We start from the raw sequence: 27,851 nt of genomic DNA, 5'->3' as shown, positions 1-27,851 counted from the left end.
TGACGTGGATGCGGAGTGTTTCACGAACATTGATTCCCCAATAAATCTTGGATCATTAACTTTAACGCTCGCTGATGTTGAAGAAGGGATCCGACAGCTGAAGACATCTACAAATACTAATGTTGATGGGTTGTCATCATATCTTTTTAAAAGTTGTTCTGCATTTGCTGTCCCTCTGCTGCTTCTGTTCAATAAATCACTTGAACGGGGACAGTTCATTGATGCTTGGAAAGTATGCTCTATTAATCCAGTATTTAAAAGTGGCAACAAGAATAATATTGCCAATTATAGACCAATTGCTAAGATATCCTTCGTATCAAAATTATTTGAAACTGTTGTAAGAAATAATATTTATTTTGCAGTAAATAGTTACTGTTGAATGGATCAACAGCATAGTTTCGTAAAAGGTCGTTCAACGGTCTCAAATCTTGCAGTGTTTTCGGAATATTGCATCTCAACATTTCAAAACCGACTTCAAGTTGATACTGTATACACCATATATGTAATACTCCTATATTACTAATAGAAAATGCTCGCAATGTGTTTTGAATTCGAAATCAAAACAAGACAGCCTATAAAATTTTTGTGATTGTAGCAGCATAAGTGTGACAAGAAAAAATTTAAATTTCGGTACATTCGATTATTGAATGCAAAAACAAAAATGTTTAAACAGCAATATATCGGTACTCTGATGTTTGGGAATGTACCTAGGCTTTTGTAGCAATATAGGAGTATTACATATATGGTATACACAGACTTTTCAAAGGCTTTTGACAAAGTAAGCCACAACATTTTAATATTGAAACTTAGAGCTCTAGGATTTCACTCCACTCTTTTAAATTAGTTTGAATCCTATCTCTCGCGTCGTAAATGTAAGGTTGTTATTGATGTGTTCTCATCGGATTCGTTCATTGCGACGTCTGGAGTTCCTCAGGGTATCATATTGGGTCCACTTCTTTTCATTATCTTCATAAATGATATATCCAGTTGTTTCAAGTACGCCAAATTTCTGTTGTATGCTGATGATTTAAAGTTATATTCGTCAATTACAAGTAGGGAGGACGTGTCGAATCTCCAATCTAATTTAGATAATGTAGTGATTTGGTGTAAACGAAATAATCTAAATTTAAATATTAAAAAATGCTCACATGCCTCCTACTCTGAGTCTCGCTGTTTTCTGCCTACCTCTTACAATATTGATGGGCTTCCGTTATCCACTTTAAGTGAAATTATCGATGTTGGTGTTGTATTCGACTCCAAATTTCTATTTCAAAGCCATTTGAGTTACGTAATTGCAAAGGCATATTCAGCACTTGCATTCATTAAACGTTTTGGTTCTGTTTTTCAGATCCCTAAACTTTAAAATTTCTGTACACCTCGCTTATACATTCAAATTACAATACGCTGTTTTTATCTGGAGACCATACTATGATTATCATATTAAGAGGCTTGATCGAGTTCAAAAAGTTTTCGTCCGCTTTGCTTTGCGGTCCTTAAACTTCAGAGACCCGATTCCTCCTTATAGGAGTCGTTGTTTGCTTATTAGCTTAAAGTCCTTAGATACTAGACGGTCCATTCTATCCCTCACTTTTGTGTTCGACTTAATATGTGGATTAATTGACTGTCCCTTTTTGCTTGAGAGAATACGTTTTAATATCCCGCAGAGGAGTTACGGAATCACGATATTTTCTGGTTGGGCTTTGTTAGAACTAATTACGCAACTAATACTCCGATTTTTAGAGCTTTGGAAGAATTTAGCTAATTAGTTTTTAAGTTAAAATAATAATGATTGTTATTTTTTTAGGTGCTTTTTCTTCTTGTAATCTGTGTGAAAATTGTTTATATTTTCTAGATTAATATTGAATTAAATAAATAAATTTTTGAGTGGTCAACAGCAAACTCCCTGTAACTAAAAAATCCCATGTTCTTCCAATTTATAAGGACTAGCCGGACCCGTGCGCATCTTGAAAATACAAAAGTCTCATATCAAATATGAATAGAAATCAGCCGTTCTATCAATCAGTCATCTATCAATAAAAAATTATGTACATGCGCTTGCGCTGCCATCTGGCGAATGTTAGCAACTGCCGGTAATGCAGTGTTAGTTCTAATAAAATAATCAAAATAGTACCATAGTATTAAATTTCTTTGTGTGCTCACAATCGTTTATTTTTATAAGCTTTTATTTAGTTTCACTTGGCTGTTGTCTACAATCAAGTTAAATTTGATACACTTCCCGGTGTCCGATTAAGCTGAAATTTTGCACGCATGTATAACTCCGATGTCAATGCAATATTACTTTGCGAGAATTCGATAAATTAATCGATAGCAGAGTTACCGGTCAAGATTTGTGCTCACAAGCAATAAAAGCCTCAATCCCAGAGAAACCCGGCCTAGCTACAGCGGCACCTATCCGTGGAGTCTGAGACTTAGGCGATTGTTGCTTGTAACCGTAGATATTTATATTGCATATTAACGAACTGCGAAAACCACGGACCCGAACCGCTGTAGCAATTCTATGCCATTACTACGCGGGTATGGGATTCACCATGTCATTTTATATGAGAAAATTTTCTTACCACGTGGTGAATCCCACGCTTACTTCCGTTCTCTTTGTTTAGAGGGATGGAGAATAACCTACAGCGGCTCAAGAACGCAGGTAACTTCGCTTTGTTTATGCATACAACACTCAGCGCAAGACACACGTAAATCTGACTATTTACACGTTGATTTAGCTATTTTTGTGAATGATTTTGCATTTCATTGGAAAGTAGTCCTTCCAACTATGCTGCACTTTAAAAGTGGTTTGATTATGAACATAGTACATTTCACTATACAAATAGATAAACTTAATATGCGGTATTATTTAAATCAACTATGCTTCGTGGTAGAATTAAATATGTTTCATATTTTTTTCAAATATATTCTTTTCTAATAATGAATATAATTTTAGTCAAATCTAAGTGACACATTATTTGTTTCAAAGAATATTCATATTCAATCCTACTATGCAGTATATTAAGAATGACTATTTTTCATAGTTATTACAACTGCGTGCATAGTAAAATTTACTATGCTTCATATTTAATTTTAATTGCACCCATATTTAAATTTACTATGCTCCGTATTTGATTTTAATTGCGTGCATTGTTAAATTTAATGTGGTGTATACTTACCAGAAACATTTCGTATTCCAAATAATAGTTTTGAATTAGATTTTATGTATATTTTATTCAAAATAAATAAATTTGTACAATATTTCGTGCAAAACTGCTGGTTAAAGCGATTTGTATTTTACATCACTTTTCCCATTATTCAATTGGTATAAATGTAAAGGGTAACTTGTAAAACAAACTATTTCAAATATGTACGTTTCTGGATTTCTTTTACCGATTTCATATGCCGGCATGTGGTTATAGAAACGTTCAACATTTATATTATTACATACAATGTATACAATTCCCTTATGACAAAATAAAAATTTTATCTTATACAACTTAAAAACGTCGCCTTTGTATGCTATATAATAGTGCATTTTATAAAAAACTCCCTTATATTCTATTTTATCAGAAACTAATAAGTTATAATATTCTATATTATATGATGAACTAGAAGACCCGGCAGACGTTGTTCTGCCCTAAATTTGACCTATTTGCATACATTTTAATAAGCTTTTTCCGTCTGACTCTGTTGTTCGCGAATGTATCAGAATTTATAAAATTTGAGAAAGATTCGTTCCCCAAAAGCGCTTTTTGATTGTCAATTGTTGCGTTAAGTATGTTCGGTAGTTCAAAGAAAGACAAACTGAAACTGGACGTTACTGATGTAAATATCAATCTCTTTTGGAAATAATAACGAATTACCTCTTACAATTTTTTGTGAAATTTTGCTTGATAAAACATACGATTTCGGATCTTGATATAATTTCATTTCTCTTAAAAGCTTTAAAAACCGATACTCAGAATCAGTATCCTTGAATGGCTCAGTACAGAAATTAGAAATGCATTTCAAATCTTCATCTATGTCAGGAACGTCGGGAAGTGAGATAAGTTTAAGTATATTTGAAACTGATGAAAGCAAATTCAATACCATTCTTTGGATAGCAACGACTTGATTTCTAGGCATAAACGACTGTGCATGTAGTCGAAGTGTAAAAGTTATAGCTTCTTTTTTAATATTTTCTATGTGTTCTTGTATTTTAACTGTTTTAAAATTATTAACTGAATTTTTTTCATACAATGGCGTTGTACATAAATTTAGATTTGAGTTTTCAGAAATAGGGGCTTGTGCGATACTTATAGGATAAATGCCCTTTACGCATGGGTGTAATTTACATAAATGTGCTTTGAATGTGTTATACATATTAAATAATTGGTTACAATTATTTACTTTGCATTGTAATGGGCTATTTCGCGATAAGAAATGGTCATATTTTAGATGTCTTATTAATAATCCAGTATTGTTATTTTCTGTCTTTTCTCCTTCGGGCCACTCTTATACCAGGTAGAAGGGGGCAAAACAAATGGGAGCAATTTTGTTATAATGAAATCGGATGAATCTGTTACGTAAAATGTAATTGGTAATGGTTTATTTAAAAACAAATTACTTTATCTGTACTTACCGTGGTTTTCAGCAAACTGCAAATCTATTATTAGCTTTTTGCAACTTTCATTGTGCAAATTTTGTCGGTAATAAAGCTGGATTTTTGTTTTAAAAAAATCCCACTTGCTGAATAGCATCAGGTCTTTCCCCGGGTATATGATGTTGAAATCAACCTTGAACTTAAATATTCGAATATAAAAAACTAAAATTAACTAGAAACGCAAACATATCTTAACATATCTGTCGATGGATCTGCTATCGCTATATTTGGGCCATTCTTTAAGGAACTCCACCATTCAAGCGATGACAAATCTTTACGGCGCAAATGAAAAGTTTTATGCCATTTGTCAGTAACAGCTTCCCAGTCTGAAACGTCTCGTTTAAGCTCTGCCTTTAAAGCAGTTGAAATTTTCACACCTTATTAGGTACATATGTTGGGAAACTTCAATCGCTTTGCTCGGCTGTTTGTATATTTCGCGTACAATTTTCCTCGTACATTTTTTTTGCCAATCCGGGGAATAAAGTAAAATTGCTGTTAAATACAGGAAATTAGAAATATATAAGGGGTATTCCATACCAATCGATCACTTTTGATTTGGCTGAAAATTTCTTCTTTTTCTACGTTACGAAAGACGTTTTTCAGAATTTTTCAAATTTTTTCATCCAACTCAAAAAAAGTTATGAATTTTTGAAAAAACCGTTTTTTTTTCAAAATGCTAGAACTCCTTCAAAAATGGACTGTTTGGGATCTTTTTTTTTAAAAATTTTTGTGTTTAAGTGTACTTTTCGGAAAACAATACAAAAAAAACTTTCAAAGTTCATCTTATATGAAATTTTTCAGTTTTTCGAGAAAACTCGCCAATTTTTCGAAGTTCGCCAATTTTTCGAAGTTTGTCATTTTTATTTTTTTCCCCATAAAAAATTGCAATCAATTCTGCAAACTTCAATCAATTCTGCAATTCCGGAGTGGGCCGATTTTTTTTTTTGTATTTTTTTTTTTATTTAATTGAAAAAAAAAAAACATTTGAAAATTTGAAATATTTTTTTTCAATTAAATAAAAAAAAAATACAAAAAAAATCGGCCCAATCCGGAATTGCAGAATTGATTGAAGTTTATATGGGGAAAAAAATAAAATTTACAAACTTCGAAAAATCGGCGAACTGTGAAAATTTGGTGAGTTTTCTCGAAAAATTGAAAAATTTCATATAAGATGAACTTTGAAAATTTTTTTGTATTATTTTCCGAAAAGTACATTTAAACACAAAAATTTTGAAAAAAAAGATCGCAAACGGTCAATTTTTGCAAAAGTTCTAGCATTTGGATAAAAAGAGCGGTTTTTTCAAAAATTCATAACTTTATTTGAGTTGGAAAGTTCGGAATTCTGAAAAGCGTCTTTCGTAACGTAGAAAAAGAAGAAAATCTTTCAGTCAAATCTAAAGGGGTCCATTTGGTATGGAATACCCCATAAGTATAAAGGAATATTTTGACGCCACACAATGTCGTTTACCTTAGCTTCACGTTCTGCAGGAAATATTGAAATTATTTGGTTCACGATTGCAGGATAGTCGGAAGTTCTAATGGTTATATCATTGCAATTGGCTTCTTCCACTACTATCGTAATTAGTTGCTCCCTTTGTGTATTAGTTAAACCAGAGTGATTCTCGTAGTAACTTGGAATGCTCCTGCCTTTCGAACAGCTTTTTAAAATGGTACTGATGTCCTGAAATTAGGAAATTTTAAAAATAAATACGGGTTACAGAAAATAGTGATTTACCAGCTATGAACTTTTGTGTATTTGCGTGCTGAATTCCGTTACTACTCTGGACTACCGAAATTGTTTCATCATCAAAATTTAACTAGTAAGAACGAACGTTTTAATGTTATGACAAGATTATTTAGCTACGTGTGTTACCTCGGATTTACGCCAAGCAAAAAGTTTTTGCCTGAACTTAGCTCTTAATCCAATATTGGAGATAGCATCCTTAATGTCAGACTATAAAACGTATTTAAGACAGCGATAAGTCCACTCCGTTCGCTGGAATAATTTGAATTAAAGTTGCATTGACAGTTTTCCAATAACGTTTTACTTAATTTCTTAAGCATTCAAATAAGCAGTATAAATCGAATAAATTTAATAGTTCTTTTAATTTTTCGTCATCAGTTCGTGCGCTTTGCAAATTTAACATTTTATTTCTGAATGGAATAGAAAAAACTAATAAATATTTAAACATATAAATCAAAAAATGTTCGCGTTAAAAACATCTATATACCGGCATTCATACACATTGACATGCAAATTAGGGTGCCCCGCTTATTTTTGAGACACATTCACCCTTTTCGCGGGTTTTATTTTCACCCGAAAATATTCACCGTTTTCGTTCACCCTATCGTAGAGGGTGGCGAAACAATTTTTCGTGTTCCAAAAAGATTTCACCTTATCGGCAACTCTTTGTTCGGGCGAAATGAACAGCGGGGAAACCCGAATTTGTTCACTTATATTTTACAGGCGAACGAGAGGAAAACAAAATGTAAATAATTTTTTGTTTTGAAATTTGATACTCTTATAATTATATGTACTTTTATTATTAGAAATAAATCAATAAATAATGCACAATCGGAAGCTGAGTGGAAAAAAGTGAAATTCCTGTATTGCTAAGTATGTAAATTCTATTTTTTATGACAACGTATCAGTCGGCCAAGTTATCCATAGTGGACAAAGCAACGGTTTCAAAATGTTGAGCACCTCACTGAAACAAGATTGGCTAAGACTCACTTCATAGTCCTTTCCAACGCATTTTCCCTATGCGAAAAAAACGAAGGCATGTACTCAACTTTACAATTGGTGGAACTCCACATTTTTGCTTCAATGGCGGCAAGGAGTTGGTAAGAATATCTAGCAAATATTAGAATGCTGGCTTGTTTAGCCTGTAATATTGGCGAAAGCTAATTGAAAAAAATTTACTTGTTATTCAAAAGTGCTGAAAAAAGTAATTTTTAGCTTACAGTGAATCATTCAGCTCCAAAAGGTTAGAACTGCCCCTTAATTGCCTCCGAATCGGTTTCACATTTATATTCTCCTCGCGCTCAATCAATACCAACCTAATTTCAATACTAAACATTATCTTATAAATTTTTTATTTCTATTTTTGTTGTATTTTAAGGAAATATATGCTTCGTTACAAAATTTACACAATTGTAAGTTAATTATTTGTTCACTGCCAATTCACAATAGAGCATCATCTGTTTCGAAGTGAACTTCTGTTCGCCCAAAATTGCCGATAGGCGGAAAAAGTTCACCCGAACAAAAGAAGTGAAGGCGAACACTTTTCCGCGTGAACTTCGCGATAAGGGTGATTTATTTTCCAGCTAAACCAATGGCAAGAGGTTTCAACATTTCACAACTTTGAAGATCGGTAGAGCTCTAGAGATATATGTAGTTGTATCTCATTTACAAAAGCTGTTTCGTTACAAACGTACATACGTAGAGGAAGCAATATAGCAACGCACATAGTATATGGACGCATGTTTTTCACGCAAACCAACACTTTTTAAGAAGATTGATTTCTGATTGAGTATTATTTTCACACTTACCAATATCATTAGGTAATATAATTTTTAATTTAGTTCACTCCAAGTACACAAAACCTGACCAAAGGTAATCAAATAAAAGCAACATTATTTGAATGTAAATGAAAATCTTCTGAAGGAAATATTCGCGTATAAAAATGTACATATTGTACTGGCATCCATACACATTTGCCGTCTTTCAGTGAGTTTTACAGCTCCGGCTCACGCTCAATTCTCACGGGAATGCTCTGGATCATTGAGACACTTGAGAAGCAGATGTCGTGAAATTTTCACACACGTGAAATGTGATAGGCAGATGTCGCCGCTGTTTTTCATTTAACTCATACGGCGAAAGGCTAAGCAGCGACATCTATTTTTGAAAAAGTAGGTATATTAAAGGCCGCGTTGCCAACCTAAAAAGAAGTAATTGACAAATTATCGGGCTCATAAATTGAACCAGACTTCTATCTGGATTTATCTGGCTCAAATCGTTGTTGTTGTATTTACATGCAAAATTATTTATCTGGCTCAGGATTTTGCCACCGGACGATAGCTATTAGCATACACATACATTAAGCTGGGTTGATTTGCATGGACGAAAGTTAACCTATATTCCGCCATCGACTTTTCGGAAGGAAAAAAAGTTCCACTAAGCATGTCCAAAAAAATAATTTACGAGCCTGCAAAATTTGAGTTTTTTACTTTTTGTCTTTGATTTTGAAGGTTTTTTTCATGACCTACTTAAAAATTTTCATTCGATTTTAAAATTTTCATGTATACCCTGTCCGACTCAAAATTTTCCGCTAAAAACTTTGGGGATAACAGTTTTTTGAAAAAAAAAAAAAATATTTTTTGGGTTTTGAGGAGTGTTTTGGTGAAAAAATTTATTTTTTCGCCATTTTTTTTTAAGAGTTTCTTCAGAAACGTGCAAAAGTGTTGCCGATGAAAACGAATTTGTCTCTTAGTTCCTATCCCACTTAAAATTATGCGATAAAAAAGTAAAAAAAAAACTCAAATTTGGCAGGCTCGAAAATTATTTTTTTGGTTATGCTTAGTGGAACTTTTTTTCCTGAGCCCAAAACCTACGAAAAATCGATGGCGGAATATAGGTTTACAAATCGACCCAGCTTAACATACATACTTACATACGTACGTGGAGGAATCAACGAATGTTAAGAAACGCACATAGTTTTAGTTCGTGGCTCGTTTAATTACATTTAATTTATGTATGTGCATATTAAAGTGTATGAATGTCTGTCCATATATGTTTTTATTTATTATTTTTATTATTTTTTTCACATCTTACCAATAATGTAATTTAATTTTTGATATTCGACCGCAAGTCTTATTCACTCAAAGTACACAAAACTTCTGATAATTGACAATTTTACAGTTACCCACGTCAATGACATCCTATGGTTGCCAATGTTCAAAAACTAAAATCTTTGAGAACCTGGTGCATTTTTGATAACAGCACTACTTTGAAATATCATTTCGTAATGCGTTTATATTATATATTTTATGCATACCGTAGGATTTTTTTTATTATAATTGCATATCTTAGAAAAATAAAACGATGTTAGATTGCTCACTTTTTAAATATCTAATATATAAAATTCTTCTGTCACGGTTTTAGAGGCTGAACTCCTCCGAAACGGCTGAACCGATTCTCATGAAATTTTGTGAGCATATTGAGTAGGTCTGAGATCGTCTACTTTTTTTTCGCTACGTATCTAGGATCTTGAGATCAAAACGTGGACCCGGGTACCCCTAGAATGTGTTTATACAATATGGATATCAAATGAAAGCTGTTGATGAGTGCTATAGTACAGGATAATTTTCATACAACTGGGAGGCTAGGGTCTCGAGATATAGCCCAAAACGTGGACCCGGGTACCCCTAGAGTGGGTTTATACAATATGGATATCAAATGAAAGCTGTTGATGAGTGCTATAGTAAAGGATAATTTTCATACAACTGGGAGGCTAGGGTCTCGAGATATAGCTCAAAACGTGGACCCAGGTACCCGTGTTGTTGTTGTTGTTGTAGCAGTGCTTCGCCCCACCTAACAGCCGCGACCGATCACAAATTGTCATCAATATCCTCTAACGGGAGTCCAAGGAAACTTGCTGTTTCAACAGGGGTGGACCATAAGGAAAGGGGTGTTACAGGCGTTGGTTCCACATTACAATTAAAGAGATGGTTGGTGTCATGTGGGGACACATTGCAGGCGGGGCATACATTTTGTATGTCGGGGTTGATTCTGGATAGGTAAGAGTTTAACCTGTTACAGTATTCAGAACGAAGTTGGGTACCCCTAGAATGTGTTTATACAATATAGATACCAAATGATAACTGTTGATGAGTGCTATATTACAAGGTTATTTTCATACTCCTGGGATGCTAGGGTCTCGAGATATAGCCCAAAACGTGGACCCGGGTACCCCTACAATATGTTTATACAATATGGATATCAAATGAAAACTGTTGATGAGTGCTATAGTACAGGATAATTTTCATACTCCTGGGATGCTAGGGTCTCGAGATACAGCCCAAAATGTGAACCCGGGTACCCCTAGAACGTGTTTATACAATATGTATACCAAATGATAACTGTTGATGTGTGCTATAGTACAGAATAATTTTCATACTCCTGGGATGTTAGGGTCTCGAGATATAGCCCAAAACGTGGACCCGGATACCCCTACAATGTGTTTATACAGTATGGATATCAAATGAAAACTGTTGATGAGTGCTATAGTGCAGGATAATTTTCATACACATGGGAGGCTAGGATCTCGAGATATAGCCCAAAACGTGGACCCGGGTACCCCTAGAATGTGTTTATACAATATGGATATCAAATGAAAGCTGTTGATGAGTGCTATAGTACAAGATAATTTTCATACAACTGGGAGGCTAGGGTCTCGAGATATAGCCCAAAACGTGGACCCGGGTACCCCCAGAGTGTGTTTATACAATATGGATATCAAATGAAAGCTGTTGATGAGTGCTATAGTAAAGGATAATTTTCATACAACTGGGAGGCTAGGGTCTCGAGATATAGCCCAAAACGTGGACCCTGGTACCCCTAGAATGTGTTTATACAATATGGATATCAAATGAAAGCTGTTGATGAGTGCTATAGTACAGGATAATTTGCATACTCCTGGGATGCTAAGGTCTCGAGATGTAGCCCAAAACGTGGACCCTGATACACCTAGAATGTGTTTTTACATTATGGGTATCAAATTGAAGCTGTTGATGTATGCTTTAGTACAGAGTAAGTTTTACACCGCTGGGTGACCACAGTCTCGAGATATAGGCCAAGACATGGACCCGGATATACCTAGAATGTGTTTTTATATTATGGGAATCAAATTGAAGCTGTTGATGTATGCTTTAGTACAGACTAAGTTTTACACCGCTGAGTGACTAGGGTCGCGAGATATAGGGCAAAACATAGACCCGGATACCCCTAGAATGTGTGTGAATTATGGATATCAAATGAAAGCTGTTGCTAAGAGCTCTAAAGTTCATTGTGATATTCGATTTAGTCGCATCAACCTGGCAAAAGTGATAAATATGCATGCGAAGCCGAAATAAAGACAATAATTAATAATACCCACATTTACCTATTTACATACGTCCTATTCGATTTGCCTGAAATATCGTATATAAATTTGCCTATATTAGTATTTACGATGCTTTTTTCCGGGAAGTATGATAGAGACGGGCTGGGACTGGGACTGAGACTCGCAAAGGGACTGGAACAAAATACATACCACCCTCTGGGACTGGCAATAAGAGATGAAGAAGGAGAAAAATTTGAGAGAAGAGAAAAGAGAGAAGGGGACTGAGAAAGAGATAGAATGAGACGACTATGGAGATGAAGCGACGGAGGGAGGAGTGAACAAAAAGATTAGGAAAAAGTGTAGAGGGGTAGGGCAGAGTTAGACGGAAAAAGCTTATTGAAATGTATGCAGATAGGCCAAATTTAGGGCAGAACAACGTCTGCCGGGTCTGCTAGTTTCAATATAAAATACACTAGTGAAATCCCATTTTGAGACTATATGGTATTCACTTAGCATTCTCACATCACTAGTCTCTAAAAATAAGTCGCTAATTTGGGATCTGGTTCTGAGCAGATCACAAATGCAGTGCCAGAGTTCAAATCCTATTGGTGGCACGTATTTTTAAAAATAGTATTATTGGTTTTGCTTATTTTATTGGTTTTTATTGAGATAAAAGATACATTTTTTATAAACACTAAACTTTAGAAGCAAAATTCAATTAGCGTGGTCATTTGAGTATTAATTCGTTGCAGCGTGCGGCCGCAAAGTATGCCCTACTTTGGTTTAAACACGTTGATATCTTGGCAACACTGAAGTAATTGCGCTTCAGTTCTGTACATATGTATTAATCACGGGTATATAAATAAATAAATAAATAAATGCATGTGTGAGTGTTTGTAGATATACAGACCAATTATAAATATTCTCGCGGAATTTTGTTCTCGCGGATTTTTTTATTCCCGCGGAAAAATTCCTCCAATTCTGTTCTCCTAGGGAGAACAATAATTGGGGAATAGGAATTTCGAATTTTCGAAGTCAGCTGTTTTGTCAATTGAAATTTCGTTGCACATTTCTTCTTTTGTTTAAAAAATTTAAAAGCTTAATTATTGTTGCAAATTTGTTGGAAATTAAGAAATAAAATATAAACAATGCACAGTATTTATACCATTTCATGTGGTATTCACTGAAATTAGTAATAAATTGGTGCCACAGCAACATCAAGAGCGGAACATAAGAAGAAGACGGCCGCATAACAAAAATCTGCCGGAGTTGCCTGCTTTCATTCAGCAAAGCAATTTTCTGGCGGCCAAATTGAGTTGAATTCGTCCTTCGTCATATGCCAAAATCTATTTAAGCCTTATTAAAAAATCCTTGCGCAATTTCTGGATGGCTGCATCAAATATGTATACCAAGAGCTCTACCGTTGCTTATGATATACTTTTCGACTTAAAATAAAGAATATTGTGGTTGTAGTTGTTGTTGTATTAACAATGAGAATATTGTGGTAGAATGTAAATACATATTTTAGCACAAATTTGGACAAATAAGTGTTCTTTCTTAAAATAACCAATTTCTTTTAACTATTTTCATGCATTCCCTTTAATTTAACTAGTGAAAAAACTCCTATGAAATGGCAGAGAAATCTCCCTCTCCCTCACATTCATAATACCTACTTTTCTCCCATAACCGGTTTCCGCTTTTTCGAACATTGTTCAGAATAGGAGGAAAGGGAGAAGTGAAAAAACTCACAAGGGATTTTTATTTAGAATACGAGGAATGGGAGAAGGGAAAAAACTCGCACGGAATTTTCGTTTAGAATTGGGCTGATAATAAATACTGGGTGACTACGACCATAGTTAAAATAAATATGTAAAATAATTATATTGAAGTTTATTTTTGTTAATTTAACGTTGCTAGATTTGTATTTGTTGATCAACTATGTTTGTATTCAAGTCAGATTTGAGATTTGAGCATATTTAAATTGAATATTTTCATAGTAATTTCTACAATGCGTTTTTTCTCTGGGTGAACGAACGTAGAAGTTAGGCTGTTATCGCTAAATTTTACATACTTTTCTGCGCACTTGATTTTGTTTTACAAATTTTTGGCGATGGAGTTTTAGCTAAGGAAAGTTGCAATTTTATTTTGAAACAGATTTAACCCACAGAGCAGAGATCTGCAACGATTAGTTGTAAACTGAACGCGACATAAGCAAAATCACTATAAAATATGATTTTAAGTTAGTTAACACTGTTTGACACAATTTTATATGTGCTCTCTGTCAAAAATGTTTCAACTAACTTAGTCACATTTTATTTCGGTTATGAATATGCCCCAATATATTCGGATCATGATATAAAAAATCGTGTCTCATACTCAGTCAGGGTTATCTAAACATAGTTATTCGTGTCAGTAATTTGGTTGAGAGTATTTTTCATCCTGACACCGCCTTAGCGTTGAACGCGAAAGATCTGACAACCTAAAATGCTGATATCCGAAGTGAAGCCACTTTTGGCAAACACATACGATATGTTTTCTCGGAAATCTGTATATTCATATGCATGTATGTGGGAGTGAAGCGAAGAAGAGAGACAATAGAGAGAGATGAACGTCTCAAAAAGCAGAATTTAGTTTAGTTGAAGACGAGCGCGGGTGACGACGAGACGACGTGTTAAAATCAATTTACATATTTCTGTATAACATAATTTATAAACTTTGTGTATAATCAATTTTCTACAACTTTTAATCAAACTAAATATTAAAAACCCTAACCATTTAATAATAAAACAAAACTTTAGAGTTGTATTCACTTCTGGGGTAAAATACCGCGTAAGTAAAACATTATATTAATTGGGGGCTCAACCCGTGAAAGAAAAGCGTAAGTTAAGATCGCATTGTAATAAGCATTAAAATAAGCAATACAAGTGAAAAGTGTTGTGAAAATTTGCAAATAGCATTTATCGAAAGTAAGCCTATTTTTCGTATACAAAATGGCTTGTTTAAATGACTTTATTCAGTACAGCTTGCGAAGTAGCAGCAAAGGTAAAATACAGACGCTCCACAAGTACATTTTCGAAAGTGAAGGCGACAGAAATAACCGTCGTCGCTTGCGCGAGTTTAGTGGCTTTGACTACAACGAAAGCAGCGCAGAGTATCAGCTGAAAGCAGACTACGTTGAGAAAAATTTAAATGAACGCGATCTAGTAACCATTTGCAATATGTTGGAAATTGAGTACGATGTGGCTGATGTAAAGCTTCAAATATTTAAGAACCTCCGACGAAATCATTTTTTCTCTGAGCGAGTAAACGACGAAGATGATGACAATGAAGATACAAACGGTGTAAAGGACGATGGCGATAAAGAGAATGATAACGATGTTGAAAGCAGTAACGAAGGGAGTATAAACAAAGAGGATAAATACAATAAGAGCCGTCACTCGTTATTTTGTGGCGAGTATCTCGCTAGAAATTGAAAAAATTGATGCCGAATGTTTTCTGAGAGGGACATTTTTAATTGTCTCGCATTTATCCATGCCGTGTAGGCCCCTAGTGCAACTGTGATTTTTGGAAAGAGAATTAAATAAGTTAAGTAAGTCACTCGTTATTTTGTGGCGAGTATCTCGCTGGAAATTGAAAAAATTGATGCCGAATGTTTTCTGAGAGGGACATTTTTAATTGTCTCGCATTTATCCATGCCGTGTAGGCCCCTAGTGCAACTGTGATTTTTGGAAAGAGAATTAAATAAGTTAAGTAAATACTGTCGAAAAATAAACACAAATACCCCACGAAAATGTACAGAAGACATTTATAAACATCTCGCCCAAAAAAAAAGTAACGACTCCTCTCAGTATAAATCGAGTAAATGCCAAAAAAATAACGAGTGACGGCTCTTATTGTATTTATCCTCTTTGGTATAAATCGTGGTGAAGAAACAAATTACTTCAGTTTTCCTACACAAACAGCAAACGACGAAATAAGGCATGTAAACAAAACATGCGATAATACAAACGACGTACATAGGTATTAGTAGTAACGCTACATATGAAAAACCGAAATTCGCAATGACATTGCGCGACGTAGAGGATTCAATTAGAATTTTTGACGGTTCTAATAAGATTCCAATTGAAATGTGGACGCAAGAATTTGAAGAACAAGCAACAATAATGCAGTGGGACAATTTGCAAAAATTATTGTTTGCGAAAAAATCATTACGCGGAGTAGCAAAGTTGTTTGTAATGAGCGAAAGGGGCCTAAATTCGTGGAACGTATTAAAAGATGCATTAATAAATGAATTCAAAACAACAACGAAAAGTGCTATTATACACAAGCGACTGTGCGAACTTAAAATTAAAGATAGCGAAAGTGTCCAAGAATATTTCTATTCTATGAAAGAAATGGCTTCTCAAGCAAAAATTGAAAGTGATGCTTTGATACAGTACGTTATAGACGGGACTGCTGATATGAATGTAAACAAAGCAATTTTTGAATGGTTCTAAAAATTTAAGTGACTTTAAAGAAAAATTGAAGTGTTACGAATATATGCGGCAACGCAACACGAATAAAGACGGCAAAGCAATAGTGAAAAACAATACACAAAAGAATGAAAAGAGTGAGAAGAATGAAAAGAGAGAAATTAAATGTTACAATTGCGGTGGGAAAGGGCATTTATTAAACAGCTGCAAAAATAAAGAAAAAGGCAGAAAGTGTTTTAACTGCAATGGTTTCGGGCATATTTCAGCAAATTGCATGGAAACGAAGAAAGAAAAAAGTGAATGCGAATACCCGTCAAATTGTAGTAAAACGTGATCTTACTAATAAAAGCGTAAGAATCGGTGAAAAAAATTATGTCGCGTTGTTCGATACAGGAAGCAAATTTAATATCTTAACCGAAACTGTGTATAAAAACTTAAATAAGCCGAAATTAAGTGCGTGTAATATAACTTTAATTTGTTTTGGTGAAAATGCGAAACAAAACAAAATACGGCCTGAAGGGTGTTTGGAACATGATATACAAATAGACGGTCAAACTTTCAATCTAACTTGCTACGTAGTTTCGTGTAAGTGTATGGATATTGAAGTGGTTCTCGGCGAAGAGTTATGTTTAAAACCGGAAATAGTAATAAATCGCGACGGCTTGCAAATTAATAAGATTAACACGGACAGTGAGGGTTATGAAGAAATAGCTTTAATGAAAATTGACGCGGTAATAAACCAATGTCAACATGACACTGATGTTAGTGCAAGTGCGATAGCAAAGCAAAAAGTGCGCGAGTTGATCACGAATTATAAACCTTTGAAAACACTAACAACAAACGTAGAGATACGCATAGTATTAAGTGACGAAACGCCAATTTTTTCTAGACCACGTCGGTTACCATTTTCGCAAGTGGCTATCGTGGATGCCCAAATTGACGAATGGCTTAAGAACAAAGTTATTGAACCGTCGAATTCCGACTTCACCAGTCCAGTTATTTTGGTAAATAAAAAGGACGAATCGCACAGGCTATGTATTGATTTTCGCCGAATCAATGAGGTAATTATTAAAGACCATTTTCCACTTCCCCTCATAGATGATCAACTAGATAGATTGCAAGACTCCAAGATTTTCAGCACTATCGATTTAAAAAATGGATTTTTCTACGTACCTGTGGCAGAATCCAGCCGTAAATATACTTCTTTCATAACTCAAAACGAGCAGTATCAATTTTTTAAAGTGCCATTTGGACTGTCTAATTGACCTGGTGTTTTTCGGAGGCACACAAATGCAATTTTTCGGGATTTAACACATAAGGGTATTGCATTACCGTACATCGACGATGTAATTATTCCGGCAAAAGACGAGAAGCAGGCAGTAGAAAATCTTGAGTTAGTAGTTAACACTTGCCGAGACTATGGATTAATAAATTTAAATATTAAAAAATGTCAATTCCTGAAAAGAAAAGTTACGTTTCTTGGTTACATTATTGAAAACCAAAAGCTGCACGCATCGCCAGAAAAAATAGAAGCAGTACTCAATTACAGTATAGTGCATACACCGAAGCAGCTTCTCAGTTTTCTAGGGTTAGCAGGGTATTTTAGAAAATGTATACCCAATTTTTTCATTATTGTTAAACCTCTAACCGACATGACTAAGCAGAATTGTTCGTTTGAAATGGGGTATCAACAAGAACAAGCGTTTAATATGATAAAAAAGGTGTTGGTCGAAAATCCTGTCCTAGGCATTTATAATCAAAAATATGAAACTGAACTACATACTGACGCTTCGATAGATGGGTTTGGGGCTGTCTTATTGCAAAAATTTCCCGTTGCCGCTTGTATCCATATGTATCATAGCTTATACTTACGCATCGATTTTTGTATGTAAACGAATAGATCAGGCTAGCTGCGCTTGGTTGCTTTATACGTACTCATATTCAAATAGCTGTGAATGTGGATTTTTTATGATTTATTATTAGTATATATGGCCCAATGACAAAGTGAGCACGTGCCGAGGGCTGAATAATATGAGGGTGTATAAAAATTTCATATCGCTAAGATAAGTTTAGCAGTCGGTAAGCATAGAGAAAATGAGTAGCCAGAACAACGCACAAATAGGCAAGATACGGAGAGAATACGTAAACAAGAGAGAAGGAAAAATAAAATTAAAGAAAAAAACTTTTTTGAAAATAAAAAAATAAAAAATAAGCTTTTATTATTGGTTAATAAAATTAACTAAAAAGTAAAAATAAAATTAAAGAAAAATAACTTATTTAAAAATAAGCTTTTATTATTGGTTAATAAAATTAACTCAAAATTAAATAAAATTAAAGAAAAAAACTTTTTTAAAAATAAGCTTTTATTATTGGTTAATAAAATTAACTAAAAAGTAAAAAATAAATTCACTGTAAAGAAATATAACACTTTATAAGTTCATTGTAACCTTTAATGATAATTAGACTTCTTCGTCTGCGGGAAAAAAATTTCATATTGTACATAATTATATATTTTTAACATTATAACTTTACTCCTAAATTATTAAATCTTACAGTTTATATCACAGTCCTAATTGTTCTAATATAACTTTACTCCTAAATTATTAAATCTTACAGTTTATATCACAGTCCTAATTGTTCTAATAAAAGCGTGTTAAATTTTGATGGTATAATTAAGAAAATTTAGGACCTTCTTTTCTTGCTATCACAATGTAACACGCTTTTATTAGAACAATTAGGACTGTGATATAAACTGTAAGATTTAATAATTTAGGAGTAAAGTTTTAATGTTAAAAATATATAATTATGTACATTATGGAATTTTTTGTCGCAGACGAAGAAGCCTAATTATCGTTAAAGGTTACACTGATCTTGTAAAGTGTTATATTTCTTTACAGTCAATTTATTTTTTACTTTTTAGTTAATTTTAGTAACCAATAATAAAAGCTTATTTTTAGAAAAGTTTCCTTTTCTTTAATTTTATTTACTTTTTAGTTAATTTTATTAACCAATAATAAAAGCTTATTTAAAAAATTTTTTTTTCTTTAATTTTATTTTTTACTTTTTAGTTAATTTTATTAACCAATAATAAAAGCTTATTTTTAAAAACGTTTTTTTTTTAATTTTATTTTTGTTCATTTTGTTCCCACGAGTATAGGACAAAAACGATCCATCACCCCAGAGGTCCATTGTAGAGGGATAAAGGCTTCAGTGCAACAGGGTTCGCCCTGGTACCCTGAGGCGCAACGATATGAAATTTGTATACACCTTCAGATCATTCAGCCCTCGGCACGTGCTCACCTTGGCATTGGGTCATAAATACTAACTAGTATCGCCTGTGGTCGAAACTCGACCAACTTGTATTTTTTTCAACTCAGTCTATGCATCCAGTGGTGGGGGGTAGTGCAATAATGCGTTAATAGTTAAGCAGTGAGCGGAAATATAGCAAACTGGTCTAACTTACTTAAATTTTTTCATTAAGACGTTGTAATTTTTGATTGTATTTTCTTAAATTTTTTACAAAATTTTCAAATGTAATTATAACGTTTTGGTATGGAGCTCCTTAAACAAAAATATAAAAAATATGTAAAACCAAAAGAAATCGACGTAGAATTATGGTGAAATTACTTCAAATTAAATTGAATAAAATAATTTAAAAAAAATGTTTAAGTTAAACGGTTTTATTGAAAACAATACTTACATGAAGTAATAATAATACGAAAAGCTAGAAAATAATTAGGTAGGCCCTAGGTACCAGTCATCACACTCCTTATCAATCTATGTCGTTGATCAGATAATTAAATAAAAGCGTTGGGCGCGTGAACTTTCTAAAAATGTTAGGCGTAGCATAACCCGATTAAGGTTCAGTTGGTTTTACTTATGACTATCAATAGAAATATTACGCGTCCAACGCTTTTATTTAATTGTCTGATCAACGCCATAGATTGATAAGGAGTGTGATGACTAGTACCAAGGACCTACCTAATTATTTTCTAGCTTTTCGTATTATTATTACTTCATGTAAGTATTGTTTTCAATAAAACCGTTTAACTTAAACATTTTTTTTAATTATTTTATTTTCAAGTTTTTAGTCTTTATTTAATTGCCTATTTTGTCTCATTCTATTTAGTTCATTTAGTGACTCATTATTACAAGGACTCTTTCCTGACAATTTGTTACAATCTAAGTCCTCAATACATAATCCTTCCAAAGACTTTACTCGACTCTGCGCCACGTATGCTTGTCCCTCCTTCAACTCCAAAATATTTTGATGCCTCTACTACCAGACTGTATGCAATATTTGTTCCAAATATGAGCCAAATCGGGCATCATAGGTCGCTTTCTATTCATGTATGTATTATTTGTTCCAAATATGGACCAAATCAAATCGGACCACAAATACGATTTTTGTGAATATCTCGATCCTTGCGCCACCTAGCGGCGATTTTTTTTGATAGGTCGCTTTCTATTCTTGTATGTATTATGTGTCCAAGCATGAGCCAAATCGGACCACAAATACGGTTTTTGTTAATATCTCGATCCTTGCGCCACCTAGCGGCGATTTTTTTTCATAAGTCGCTTTTTCTTCTTGCATGTATTATGTGTTGTTCCAAATATGAGCCAAATCGGACCACAAATACGATTTTTGTGAATATCTCGACCCATGCGCCACCTAGTGGCGATTTTTTTTCACAGGTCGATTTTTATTCTTGCATGTATTATGTTTTCCAAATATGAGCCAAATCGGACCACAAATACTATTTTTGTGAATATCTCGACCCATGCGCCACCTAGCGGCGATTTTTGTTCACAGGCCGATTTCTATTTTTGCATATATTATGTGTTCCAAATATGAGCCAAATCCGACCACAAATACGATTTTAGTGAATATCTCGATCCTTGCGCCACCTAGCGGCGATTTTTTTTGATAGGTCGCTTTCTATTCTTGTATGTATTATGTGTTCCAATCATGAGCCAAATCGGACCACAAATACAATTTTTGTGAATATCTCGATCCTTGCGCCACCTAGCGGCGATTTTTTTCATAAGTCGCTTTCTCTTCTTGTATGTATTATGTGTTCCATGCATGAGCCAAATCGGACCACAAATACGATTTTTGTGAATTTCTCGACCCATGCGCCACCTAGCGGCGATTTTTTTTTCACAGGTCGATTTCTATTCTTGCATGTATTTTGTTTTGCAAATATGAGCCAAATCGGACCACAAATACGATTTTTGTGAATATCTCGACTCATGCGCCACCTAGCGGCGATTTTTTTTCACAGGTCGATTTCTTTTCTTGCATGTATTATGTGTTCCAAATATGTGCCAAATCGGACCACAAATACGATTTTTGTGAATATCTCGATCCATGCGTCACCTAGCGGCGATTTTTTTCACAGGTCGATTTCTATTCTTGCATGTATTATGTGTTCCAAATATGAGCCGAATCGGACTACAAATGCGAATTTTGCGAATATCTCGATCCTTGCGCCACCTAGCGGCGATTTTTTCTTATTATTGCATTGTCATCGGGTTCTGAACTATATTCTAAGTTTCAAGCTTGTAGCTTATCGGGAAGTTACTTAAATTTCAATTACAAAATTCGTTCACAACGGCCGTGCATGCAGCTTTGCCTGTCAACTCAAGCTAAATAAAACCGTTTAAAAATAGATTTTTCCACATCATCCGCGAGGTCCCCGTTGGGGTGCTACCGAAGTTAGTTTTGTGTGCTCGGTTCCCCAGTAGGCCTATATCACCCATATACATATATCGCCCATTTACTTCAATAGTGTCATAATTAAAAAAACACGAACTTTTAGTTGAAAACGAAGAAATGTGCTAAAGGAATTTAGCCTATTCCACGCCACCCGTTAGGTATGCAATTGGCGCTTTACCGAGTTTAACTTTGTATAAATACATATGTAGTATGTACATAAGTGTGACACAAAACGAAAATTTCGAATAGAATAAAGGATAACTTCATAAAAAATAAAAATATAAAAAAATTATGTAATGAGAAAGAAGGCAGAGTTTACTAAACAAATTTAAATAAAAGAAAAAAAATTAAGTACTTAAAGTGCGAAAAAATTAAGTGAAGTGAATAAACAGTTCCATATAAAAACACAATAAGTGCACTTAGACTTTCAAAAACTGCCTATGCAATATTTCGACCTAAAATCGAAAACGTTTTTGGGTCGTTTTTTTCGTTTAATATACAACGTGAAATTTTCCGATGCAATCAAGTTGGATTTAAATAATAATAAATTAAGTTGAAATATAAGATGATATAATAAAATAAAATAAGAAATATAAAAATAAATTAGCATAAAAGACAATATACAAATTTTACGTTATATCTTTGTAGCAAATTTATTTATTTTTTGTTCAGTATAAGACGTACTATATATAAAAAGAGCATAAAATCTGGAAATGCAAAAAAGATTTTGGGTCAAGTTTGCAATTAATTGTTATAAATAAATAAATTTAGTGAGTTTGAAAAAAAGTTGACTCAATATTTGTGATTTCATGTGTTTTTGAAAGCACCTAAAATAAAAAATAAAGAATCTCTTAAATAAAGACCTATACATTTACGTGTAAGTAAAATTTGTCCAAAACAATAGGCCGGTTAAGTTATTACTTCTCTTTAAAGTTTTTTGTGCGCTAACAATTATGTTAGAACAATTTTTTAAAGATTTTGGTACAGATCAATATAGGTAAGTGGCAACAATGGGAAACAATATTTTATTTGAACTGAAAATGAGGGAGGCAGTAGTTCTCTCACCATTTGGCCGGTACGAATATGTACATATGCGTATTAGTATATATATAGTAGGGTAATATACGGCCTATGCAATATTTCGACCTAAAATCTAAAACGCTTTTGGGTCGTTTTACGCAACGCGACAATGCAACTGTTGGAATTTCGAATTCAGGGGGATTTGTGAACATAATGTGTCCTACAGATGGCAATTTCGATATTTGCACAGATTTTCGAATTTAAAAAAAACTTTTTCTATTAATTATGAACAAATAGAGTAATATTTGTTGACAAAAATAGGCCTATGCACTGCGGCTGATCCATACGAATCGATTCATATAACTTTTATATGATTTTACGTACGCTAACTATGCGAAACAGCCTGTTAATTGATTGTATGGAAATTTTGTTAGCGTATTAATATATAGATAATAAATCAAAAAAAGTCCACATCCACTTTGGCAGAGATCGGCATCAGGTCACTTTTTTGATACTCTATTATATCCGCAGCAATTTGAATATGAGTACGTATAAAGCAAGCAAGCCCAGCTAGCCTGATCTATTCGTTTACATACAAAAATTTATGTGTAAGTATAAGCAAATCTTTACCGATAACTCTGTTATCGATTAATTTATGGAATTCTCGCAAAGTAATATTGCATTGTCATCGGAGTTATACATGCGTGCAAAATTTCAACTCAATCGGACACCGGGAAGTGTATCAAATTTAACTTGCAAGATTTGATTACAGACAACAGCCAAGTGAAACTAAATAAAAGCTTATAATAAAAACGGTAGACTTTTCAGCAGAATAATGCACCCATACATACATGTCGATCGCAAGGCAAAAAGTTTTTTTTCTGAAATTAGCGTTAATGTTTGGATGGGCCAGCTTGTTCTCCCGACTTTAAACCCATGGAGAATATATGGGGATTATTAGCCCGTATGTCGAAAACCACCAATTTAGCTCCACAAACGAACTGAAGTGTGCCATGTTAGAAACGTACGTGTGGATGTTAGAAACATATAATATTACAGGGTTGCGTGATTGTAAACCCTTTTTGATTTGAAATCCAACTTCAAATCAAAATTACTTTTAATTTTTTATTTGTTATTTGATTCTTCAGCCGAATCAAAGATACTTTTAAGTTTTTATTAGATTCCGCATCCAAATAAAAAATATTTTTTATTCGTTATTTGATTCTTCAGCCGAGAAGCGAAGCGTTAACAACTGCAACGAGGCTCAGTGTCTCCGTCCAAAGCAATAGAAACACTGGAAGAGAATAGCTTAAACTGCAGCAATGTTAACTTTTATATTGACAGCCAAGCAGCAATTATGGCAATAATTTCACATAGCACAGCATCTAAAAGTATGTTAGAGTGTAAACAATCACTGGAAAGAATCGGGTCGGGGAAGCACTTACATCTATATTGGGTCCCAGGGCATATGGGAATAGATGGGAATGAAATAGCGGATGAACTAGCTGAAAAGGGCCCATACCTTGAAGCTAGCTCCGTAGACGTCCCAATTAGATTGGGCGAGAACAAGAGAACGCTCTAGGTACACATGATAGACCAAGCGGGAAAGGCGTGGCTTGAAGAGCGGTGCTGTGAAGTGTCGAAGATGATGTGTATGCCTTAGAACCTTAGATTAACAAAGTTGCTTCTATCATTAAAAAGAGAAGACTGTAGACTTATGAGGGATATTCTGACTGGACACTGCCTTCTGGCGTCACATGCCTTTAAATTAGGCCTGGTCAGTGATAGCAGATGTGTGAAGTGCGGGTTGGAGGAGGAAACGATCGAGCGCGTTTTATGCTCGTGCCCTTCGCTTGTCAGGCTAAGACTTCATCTATTATTTTATAACATAGGTCCTGGTTTTAGATATGGGTTTTCAGTTTGGTTGTTTAATAAACTTCCGTCGTCATGGACTGGCCAGTTCAACCTAACCTAACCTGACTCTTGAGCCGAATCAAAGATAATTGTTATGCGGGATTGGGGTTTTCAGCCAAATCATAGATACTTTTTACACCTTTCATGCAAATGGAGTGATACATTAAGTTTGGTCCGAATCTCAAAATTGCAAGTCCTTAAAAGAGAAGAGATAGACCTACGGATAAAAATACGGAAATGATCAGGCTGATGTCTAAACTGAGTCAGCCATGTTCGTGTGGCTGTTCGAACGCAAGCTAGTCCCTCAATTTTGAGATATCTTGATGAAATTCGGTGAGCGGGTATATGTATATTGCTTTCTGACATGTTCCTTGGCGAGCATTCTGGCCTCGTCAAAGCTGTTGCCCCTAGCCAAAAGTTGATTATGCTCCACAGCTTGTCTTGGCTGATCAGGCCTAGGTAAAAATAAGATAAATATGTTATGGTCTGAGATTTTGCGAATTTATCGATTTTCAAAAAACACGAAACTCGCTATTTTCGTACTACGCAAAAAATCTCGTTTTCATATGGAATTGCGAAAACAAGTTTTACCCCATTAAATATCTTCTGCAGCCGAAACATCCCGCCTCAAAGTGTTATTCAATCAGACAAATATCTAAAGAGATTTTGGTTCATTTATTCAAGTATATTGAATCTATTCCAGATCATATTTCTTCAAACAATGAACAAATCGGTTAAAAAATGACCTGTTATAACAAATTTGATAAAATTATATAGCTACATAAAACATATCCACACTGTACAAAATATCGATCCAAAACTTGATACATAAAACCCACGCGAGCACTCGCATGAAATTTGTATCGAAAGTGTGCTGTACAGTTTCGATATACCAAATAAAGATATATAACTTTACTAAAATTGCTATAACTATGCGATTTCTGACCCGATTTGAAAATAGTTCACATCCATTTGATGTGAAAATGATCGAGCTTTGCTATCCCGCCAACATAAAACCAAATAGTTATTCTTTATTGATGTATTTTGCATGATATCACAATGCGATTCTGAATTGTGCTCTACTTCTCGCATACGTCTCATAAACTTTGGGCTGATTGAAAGACATTATATGGCGGAATGCTACGGCGAAATAACGTATTTGATGGGGTGAGATTCGTTGTCGATGCCCCATATAAAAACTAGACAATTTAGGATTAGTACAAAAATTGCGTTTTCTTGTTTTTTGAAGGTCTACAACTTCTCAAACCCAAAACAATTTTTATTATTTTTAACTTTTTAATCTAATTCTCAGAGAGTTTTTAACGTAATATGTGAATGAAAAGCTAACGTTTTTTATTTTTTTATATAAACTATAGCATCCTTATATACGTATTTGGTTTTAATAATTTTCAAATGCAATGTGGCAGTTCTAATCGTGATAACACTCGGAACTACGGGCTTTGAACGAGTTGCTCTCTCTAGATCACCCATATTCGATAAAAAAAGTATGAGACACATATTTTAGGCCTTTAGCTTCAGAAGAACCCCTGCTCCGTGGGGAATTTAGCCCTGAAGGAAGGGGGGTACCGATTGGAGGTGGGAGTAGAAGGGAGATAAGGTTACAGGAGGGACGTCACAAGATGTCACCGCGCATGGAGGTAGAGTGAAAGCACCTCCCTGCATGTATGTATTTTGGAAGCCAAAAATAAAAAATAAAAAGTATCTTTGATTTGGCTGAAGGAAGATATTACAAGTTAATAGCATCTTTTATTTAGAAAATAATATCTTTGGTTTGAAAAATTTTCAAATAAAAAATGGATTCGTGATTCATTCAAATCAAAATCACGCAACCCTTTGATATTACCATTATTATTATATTTTTATTTTTTATAAATCTATAAATTAAATTTTTTTTCTTGTAGCTCTTACCTCATTTTAATACTTTTATATAGGTACTATACTATTCTTTACTCTAATATATACTAGATAATATAATAGTTTTTAATTCTGATGTGTATGCCGAATCAAATAAAAAAAAAGTATCATTGATTCGGCTCAAGAATCAAATAACAAATAAAAAGTATTTTTTATGTATCAAATAAAAAATAAAAAGTATCCTGGATCGGCTGAAAAATCAAATAACAAATAAATAGTATATTTTATTCAATTCCGACTCAGATAAAAAAATAAAAAGTATCTTTGATTTGGCTGAAACATAAAATTACATGTTAAAAGCATCTTTTATTAGGAAAATAATATTTTTGGTTTGAAAAACTTTCGCATAAGAAATACATTTTACTTTTGGATTGATAATTTCTTAAATATATAAAATAAATTTTTATTATTTTTGAAATGACCCTTTAACTGTCCTGAAAATGTTTCCGTTCTCTTGAAATTGTTCCGAATTGGTTCCGATGTAGTCTCCAAATGTTCAGGAAATGGTGCCGAAGTAGCCCCAAAATGGTCTAAGAATATGTACTATCATTTCTAAGTCGACACTAAGCATTGTATGTGCATAAACAAATCAATCATTATGTATACACATATGTACAACAAACAGCGGAGAGATACTCGCAAAAGCATGCAATCATCAGCGAAGTAGTTCTCACATATACATACGCATACGGCTATGCGAGAGACTATAAACTACAAATTCACATGCATATATCTGAGATACTCACAAAAGTATGCAATCATCGGTGGAAGTATTACTCACATATACACACGCATATGGCTATGTGTGACGCTATAAACGTGCATCTGTAGTTTATAGCTGGTAACTAAGTAGAAAATTCTAGCAGAAGAAACGTCTAGATATTTGGGCACAGAGTATAAAAGCAGCGAAAGCTGAGTAATCTGGATCAGTTTGTTTTATTGGTCTATTGGTTGCGAAGTATAAGTTTTATTGTGAAGTATTTTCAGAGTAGTCTAATAAAGACCATTTTGCATTATTGAATATTGGAGTTATTTATTCAACAATT

General features: G+C 33.9%; 1 protein-coding gene and 1 long non-coding RNA gene across 13 annotated transcripts in view; one reads left to right on the top strand and one right to left on the bottom strand.

Annotated features, from left to right (window-relative positions):
• The window catches only part of shot (dystonin-like protein short stop), a 1,374,398-nt gene that overhangs the window by 549,799 nt on the left and 796,748 nt on the right, over positions 1-27,851 (top strand). The gene's annotated exons all lie outside the window — the stretch shown is intronic.
• Positions 3,270-9,529, bottom strand: LOC137246643 (uncharacterized). Its single transcript, XR_010951622.1, has 6 exons — positions 9,477-9,529; positions 6,516-6,796; positions 6,378-6,459; positions 6,111-6,323; positions 4,622-5,134; positions 3,270-4,558 (listed from the first exon to the last, which is right to left on the bottom strand). It is a non-coding gene; the product is annotated as an uncharacterized lncRNA (long non-coding RNA).

This window comes from Eurosta solidaginis, chromosome 3 (assembly GCF_040869045.1).
Source record: "Eurosta solidaginis isolate ZX-2024a chromosome 3, ASM4086904v1, whole genome shotgun sequence".
Taxonomy (NCBI): Eukaryota; Metazoa; Arthropoda; class Insecta; order Diptera; family Tephritidae; genus Eurosta; species Eurosta solidaginis.
Note: the sequence above shows the minus strand (reverse complement) of the source record. Positions and strands in the feature narration are given on the sequence as shown.